This window comes from Manis pentadactyla, chromosome X (assembly GCF_030020395.1).
Source record: "Manis pentadactyla isolate mManPen7 chromosome X, mManPen7.hap1, whole genome shotgun sequence".
Taxonomy (NCBI): Eukaryota; Metazoa; Chordata; class Mammalia; order Pholidota; family Manidae; genus Manis; species Manis pentadactyla.
In genome coordinates, this window is record NC_080038.1 from 60428634 (window position 1) to 60436636 (window position 8003).

The window sequence follows — 8003 nt, forward strand, 5'->3', positions numbered from 1 at the left end:
TGGTTTGTTCTCTGGAGAAGCCCCGAAATCCTGGACCCTAACAGGCTGGGTCATAGCCTGATGCCTAGGGGTGACAGCGGGGTCACGGGTTATGCTGAAACCCTTGCGGAACATGCAAACATTCCAGGCCAAGTTGCTCCTGTCCTTTTGACCTTTAACTGATCTCACTGAAGATGTCTATATTCTTAGGTATCTTCCCCTAGAGAATTAGTGTGACCTTGACTTGTCATAATGCTTAACAGAATTTCAATGGGGACTTCTTTGCCCATTGTTACATTGCTCTGACTGTAAATATTCCACCCTGCTTTTCCTGGAGGCCCTCACCCTACTCTGACTACACCCATGGTCCCTGTCTCAAGATGACATGATTGTTCACCCAGAAATCCCAATGAGTTCCTCAAAATCTCTAAGAACTAATGAGGTTAGCAGGATTACAGAACAGAAGGTCAAAATACATACTGGCAGCAAACAAGGTGGAATTTGATACTTTTAAAATACTATTTATAATATTATAAATAAAATGAACTACTTAACTATAAATCTAACAAAATATGTATACATTTTTCTGAAAACTACAAAACATTGATAAGATAAAAATCAAACATGTAAATAGATATACTCAATATTCAAGTGTTAGAATGTGGGTAAAATTGTAACATTTCCAGAATATCTCGCCTGGCTTTAGTGCATTTGCATATCCTTGGGTGAAGAGAAGCTCATCTCCATATCAATGGGTAATTACCTGGACAACGGAGAACATGTCTGAACCTCAGAGTTTAAAGGGAGGAGGCTGGCTTGCTTGCTGGCTGGATTCTTCCAGACTAGATGAGGAAGATAGCCCCCCACTGCAGCTTCTGAGCAATAAACGGGTTTTAAACTTTATTTCTCCCTTAGTGACTGATTTCGGTTTTTAGAGGTATTTTTCCCTGGGACTTCCTCTCCCCAGACTTACATTGTGCAGGCAGTTGGCAGGGTGCCTCTGAACCTGAAATCTGTCACAATGGGTGCGACCTTTGGGAGGGCTGCTCCTGTGGATGGTGGGGAGGCCCCAGTGGATCTAGCGGCAAAAGGTGCTGCTTCACCTGTTATTATCCCCTCAGCTGTGATGCTTCTAACTTGGAAAACCCTGGTGGGGAGTTAGTCTAGAGTAAAGTAACTCCTAGTAGGGTGAGTTCTTCCCCAGAACTGCAGAAGGGTGGAAACACCAGAATCTGCAGAATTAGCCCTCTGTGAGTTGGAATGAAAGGGCAAGCTCCCAGATTCTATTCCAGAAAATTGGGACCCGGATCCTACCTTAGCCAATCGGGACCCGGATCCTCTTCCACCCAATCGAAGCTTGGTCTCTCTCCTCTCCAGTCAGCAAGAAGCTCACCCACCACCCTTAGACACTGCCAATTGACCAGAGCCATGACCTATCACCCCACCAACTACCCCTAGATCCAGCCAATCAGCCAGAGCCACAACCATCACCCCATGAACTGCCCTAGAACCCCATAAAACCTTTGTGGTATTGAAACTTGCTCTCTCTTTCTCTGGCATCTTGCCACTGCATTGGTGTAGATGAGAGATTGAGCTCGAATCTAGCTCGAATAAAGGCTCTTTGCTTTTGCATTGGTGTTGGCTCCTTGGTGGTCTTCTGGGATTCGCGACTTTGGGCACAACATTTGGGGGCTTGTCCGGGATCCGAGAGACCCCCAGGACTCCCGACCCAGAGGGCCCTGTGCCAGCTGGTGAGTGCACTCAGTTATCTGTCTGTCTTTGTCTACCTGTGTCTGACTCTGTCTATCTGTGTCTCACTGTTTTTGTTCGCGAACAAGCCTGTATAACCCTGTAGGAGCTCCAATCTGTATCTGTATCGGCATTGACTTAGGTGGACGTGCTGGCGGGTCGCTGAACAGGGGTCTTGGGAGACGTTCCTTGCCCCCATCTTGAAGACGAGGTCCTCATCTGTGAGGAAAGTTGGCTGCCACTGCAGTCCGACAGGTCCTCAACTTACTTTCAGTTTTGCCTCTGCGGCCACTGCAGATTCTTCTCTGTAGGCGCCTGTTTGTTGTTTGTCATGTTTGTCTTAGTCTTGTTGTTGACAGAAGAAATGGGACAGACGCAGACGACCCCCTTGTCTCTCATGACAGACCATTTTTCTCAGACGTTAGGGAGAGAGCTCACAATTTGAGCACGGACATCAGGAAGGGAAAATTTCATGTTTTCTGCACCTCGAGAGGCCGTCCTTTAACATTGGCTGGCTGCCAGAAGGAATATTTAATCCAGTCACTCTTTTACAGGTTAAAGATATCAGGGGAAGAGCTAACAACCTCAATGTGGAAGTCCAGAAGTGTCGGTGGCAGACTTTTTGTTCTAGTGAGTAGTCAGTTTTCAATGTCAGATGGCTGCCAGAGGGAACCTTATCATTATCTCTCAGTCTGTATGTTTGTGTGTCTAAGTGTGTAAATGAAAATATCTTTCTACCTCTGGATGGTATTAATGGAATTGATTTAAAGACAAGCGCTTGTGAAAATTGGGCATTCCAAAACTTCCAGAAAATCTGATAAAAAATGTTAAGCATTAATGCTAATTTGGGTTTGGCTGAGGCGGGCATGTCCTTGTAGTTATCAGCTGTCTAAGTTTACCTAACGTCATTTAAGTCAATGTTATCTGCTAAATCTTTTAAGAATAAAATGCTTAAAGGCTTGGCTTTGTCTAATATTCAGTAAAGGTCTAGTAAGTAATCTAGCATAGTTGTTACAAATGAGTGAACTAAATGAGTGTGGCAAGTGAACACCATTTTAATTGTGTGTTACAGTGTGTATACCTACCTGCAGCCTGAGAGTCTTTGTAGTAACCTAAAATCTTAAAGTTTTGCTAAGTTGATATACTTTATGTTTAGTGAGAGATTGTGCTGTAAAGCTCATAGTTACAGAAATTATAAAATGTTCATAAATTTGCCAATCTAAAGAATGCTAGTGTAACAGTTTACAATAGCCTGCTTCACAGTGTTAACTAGAAATTAAGGTACCTAATGGTTTTAAGTTCTAATTAAAACTACTTAAAGTCATACAGAAAACATTTCTGCATGCTAAAGAAAGTGTCTTTTGAAAACAGAAAGTAACTTTTTTCTAAAGTACAGCTGTTTATGTAGAGGGAGAACTCTAAATATAAGAAGAAGGTTGTAGAAAGTTTTGGAAGAATTTAATATGGTCATGCTATATAAAATTAAAGCCAATGAGTCTCAGTATCAAGTACACAGCAATATTAGAATTTTGTTTTCAGTTAAAAAGACAAAGTTTTCTTAAACTGTTAGTCTGCTCTTAATGTTGAAAGATTGCAAAAGGCTTTCTAATTGTTTTATCAAATAAGTTTCTCATGCTTAAAGTCTCAATGAATTGTCTGAGTATTTAAGAAAATGACATCTTAATATTAAAAAGACTAAAAGCTAAAATTTGCTAAAGACTGTGTAAACTTCTTTATTTGCCTTTGAGGTATTTTGTCATTCTGGTTAAATGGATAAGTATTGCTTCATAGCAACCTATAATACTATTTAAGCAAGTGCCAAATAAACTTTCTTCTGACAACTTCCCAAAATCAAATTCAAAAGGTACTTTTACCTCTAGTTAACTCTGATATTTTCCAGAGGGCCCCTGGAACATGTCAGAGGAATTTTTCTCATTGGAGAAATTATTTGACTAATTTGGCTTATTTATCTGATATATACTTACCTGCTTAATTACCTGGAAAGCACTGTCAAAGGGAATGATGCTAAACTTTGTTACTGAAGGATTTTTTTGTTACAGAAATATCCGAATTTCCTTATGTCTACTGTCTTGCAGTAAGCTCTCATCAGATCTTTAACCATTGTCATTTGTAAGGCTTTTGCCATTTATAGTCACTGTTTTATTACTCCTACACTAGTAAAGAACTAGATTTCAGCAGAACAGGTATTGGTTACATAGGATTAAGTGAACTAAGGAAGATGGTTTTGTGACTTTTTGTTTCAGATGTTGCTGATAAAGTGTTTTAAGCTTTTTCTCTTAAGCTGACAACAGTTTCATGAATGACAATACCTTTATAAGCAGAATTGAAACATTTATCTTTCTCTCTACCTGACCCCTCAAGAATTTAAAAGCTTTCAGTATTTTTATGTTTCATGGCAGTATGTTTATTTGCATATGTTCAATAAGAACCTGCATTCCTTGTAAGAGGACCAATTAAAAAAGCAGGTTATACTACCAAGGCTTTGACTGGAATGTCATACCTGAGAGACACGTGCATAAACTCAGATATGGACAGCTTTAAGGAACTAAGGTTGACTTTATAAAGCCAACAAAGCCCCTTGGAAGAACTGGCCTGGTAACTTGCTTACAGGTTCCCAGCAGCCTTACCAGGTGGGTAAGAAAGGTCACTTCCTGGCAGGTTCAGGAACCTCAAGATGTCTCGGGGACCCCGAGAAGAGGAGAATTCACCCAAATCTACAGGTACTGCAGGCAAAACCTGATGGCAAGTCTGGCTTGGCTGTCTGGCCTCAAGAGGCCTTGAAAAGTTCAATCTGAAATTCCTTACAAAAAGTTCCAGCAAGGCACGTTTAAAAGAGCCTATGTAATCAATTGCTCTTCTTGCTGCACTTATGCAAATAATCAAGCCAACTGTTAATTGTTTTCTTGATCTGGCTAATTCTAATAAAAATAAGGGTGATTTTAGAGAAAAGTGTTTCCATAATGCTGTCTTATCTATACTAAATCCTAATATCCAGAATTCTAGTTTCCCCATAATACCTGATTATGATTCTCAAATAGAGTCTTCATATTTCTAGTTCTCATATTCAGCCATGCATTCTTAATCTCATCAAGTTTGTCCTTCCAGAATAGAAAATCCAACTCCAGATGTTGCTACTTAACCTAATAACACAATTTGTTTTATCTTGCCTAGAAGCCACAAAACTTCAAATAGTCATAGAAATGAAACCCAGAATAGAAGTGCCAACCTTCTGAGGCCCTCTCAACTGACCAGTGATGGAGACCTAGCTGCACTCTTTACTGTGCCCCCTTCTCAGCACGAAGCAGCCAGAGCGGTCATCGCCCCTTTTCCCTAGCAGCAGCTAGGGTCTCTATCTGTAGAGGGGAGAATGAGACAGGGACCATAGTCTTAGACAGAATAAGGTGAGAGCCTCTAGAGAAAGCAAGGCAGGTTATTTGCAATCATAGCAATGTAACTACATGCTGGAACCCCCCCCCCATTAAAACTATGTTGAACATTAAGCTACAGAATTATTCTTCAGTGAGATCAGTTAATGTTCCCCAGATAAAGAAGAGTAGCACATGTTTTATTATGCTAATCATTTGTAATCGTGTATAAGATTCATTTTAGCATACTAAAAGGCCCAGGCCTATGTGCTGTCTTTCCTCCTTCAGATCTGACTAGTAATTTTGCAAGCTGAGCAATTGACTTAGCATGCAGAGCCAGCTGTAGATGGCATAGTAAAAGGCAGGATTCTTTAGCAAATAAGACAATATCTCAGCCCACCTTAGAGGCTGGGCACAGAGTCTTTTGATGTGCGCCTGAACCAAGGCGCCTGTGTCCCAGAGAGAAATCAAGGCAGGAAATTATCTTTAATATTCAAGGACCCCTTGCCATCCTAGTCCTTTTACTAACCCTTGGGCCCTGTATCATCAACAGGCTGGTCCAGATTGTCAGAGACTACATGGGGGCCGTCCAACTCATAGTCCTCCATGCTCAATACAAGCCCCTAGTAATCTTGTTACTCCTGCTTACCTTTAGACCATGTATCCTCAATAAACTGATAACTTTAATTAAAGATAGAATTAACAGTCCAGCTAATGGTGCTAAGACAACAGTATCAGCCTTTATCTCCTTACAACTGCAAAACCTTATTAGACCCATGATTGGGTCCCTTCTTAGGATCCAGAGAAAGGGGGGTATGAAAGGGCAAGCTCCCAGCTTCTATTTCAGCCAATTGGGACCCGGATCCTACCTCAGCCAATCGGGACCCGGATCCTATTCCACCCAATCGGAGCTTGGTCTCTCTCCTCTCCAGTCAGCAAGAAACTTACCCACCTCCCTTAGACCTTGCCAAAAGACCAGAGCCATGACCAACTACCCCTAGATCAGCCAATCAGCCAGAGCCACGACCATCACCCCACCAACTGCCCTAGAACCCCATAAAACCTTTGTGGTATTGAAACTCGCTCTCTCTTTCTCTGGCATCTTGCCACTGCATTGGTGTAGATGAGAGATTGAGCTTGAGCTAGCTCAAATAAAGGTTCTTTGCTTTTGCATTGGTGTTGGCTTCTTGGTGGTCTTCTGGGATTCGTGACTTTGGGCACAACAGGAAGACTGCTTGGAGACCTTAAGAGGCCATGTAATAGCTGTCATTGTAGGGTATCTTTTCATTGAGATAGTGGAAAATGTTATACAGGAGAAAGGGATTATCGAGAGGGTTAGTAAGGAGAGAGAGGGACTTAGGAAGGAGAGAGACATACTTCAGCACCACTTGGAGGAGCTGGGTGATAACCAATGGGATGCTGTTAAAAAAGAGACAGTTACTGAAAAGGCAGGTCACGCTCCTAGAAGATTCCTTAGCAGCAGCGAGGGGGTAGAGGCCAGAAAAGGTGCTTTGCAGGTCATGGGGGAGGGGGGAGGAAAGAGTAGTGCCTTCAGCCCTGGAAATGGTGAAGGAGGAGCTGTTGGTGGAGGAGCCTGAGGGGGAAGAGGAAGAGGCGGGCCTATTGGCAGATCTGCTACCCTGGCCACCACCAGAGGTACCATCTTCTCCTGTTTTAAAGGCCCTCCCAGTTGTAATTAAGAAAATAAAAACGAAACAACCATGGGCTCCTCTGGGAGGATCAGCCCACTCCCCAGGTTGTGAAGCATTCCATGCTCTGAGGCTATACCCAGGATGAGCTGGTGGACAGGAGTGTCCAGTATAGTCAGAGGCCACTGGAATCTCTGCCTACATGGCTTTTATTTTTATGTCTCTGGGATATGGGAGTGGAAAACGTTGCTGTGTCAGTTACTGAGATGAGCAGGATGGCTTCCCTGACGACTCACCCTTCCCTCTGGCAGTGGTTGCAATATGTCATCACGCCTCAGGGAATCAGACACTCCTGGAATGGCTGACAGCTGCCATCAGGGTAGTTTGGCCTAATCAGGGTGATTTACTATATTTACCCAGTAGTTGGAAAACATATGCAGAGCTCCAACAGGTACTGCAGGAATTGGGTATGAAAAACATCATCTATAATATGGACCCTCAGGGCCCTGATGAGGAGGTGGTCACTATAGGAATGAGAAACCTGGTGCTGCATAAGGCTCCCACATCTCTCTTTGGGTCCCTAGTGAGTCCTCTTGCCCCCAACCTAGGGCAACCCATAAGAGAGGCTACTCATACATTGGCAGATCTGGGGGAGGTTGAAACATTAAGGGCACAGAAGGAAGTACAGGCTCTGACTGAAAGGAGAAGTGCAAAAGGCCTCGTGAAGATCTTGAGGACCCAGATGTGGGTTGATTTGATAAAAGCCAGGGTAGTGAAAGAAAAACTCGATGGGAACCCCAGTAGAATATTGTTATAACTGTGGCACCAACTAAAGCCAGAGCAATAGTTCCAGCAGCTGAGGTCCAGGACACAGAAACAGGCCTCATTCCTGGCCTGTGCCCCTGCAAAACTTCATAGGAGACAGTACTCAGGATTCGCCTGAGCTCTCACCCCCACAGGAGTATGACTGGACATCGCGGTTTGACTGACGGGGGATCAAAGTCCCTACCTTGGGGGACATGGGACTAGAGACCACATGTAGAATTAACAATTCATTGGTCCCTGTGAATATACAAAGTGTCCTGGCACTGGTGGACACAGGAGCTGAGTGTTCCCTGATTCATGGCAACCCTGAGCATTTTCCCAGGACCCCTGATGTGATAGATGGCTATGGGGATAAGGCAATTAGAGTGAAGAAAGCCCAAATCTCATTGGGGATAGGGCGTTTACCCTCAGAGGA

At 43.2% G+C, this 8003-nt stretch overlaps 1 long non-coding RNA gene across 1 annotated transcript; it reads left to right on the forward strand.

The window, feature by feature from the left end:
- The first annotated feature begins 1586 nt into the window (after positions 1 to 1586).
- Positions 1587 to 5944, forward strand: LOC130681758 (uncharacterized). The gene is made up of 3 exons (XR_008995030.1): positions 1587 to 1730; positions 3789 to 5178; positions 5413 to 5944. It is a non-coding gene; the product is annotated as an uncharacterized LOC130681758 (long non-coding RNA).
- The last annotated feature ends 2059 nt before the right edge of the window (positions 5945 to 8003 follow it).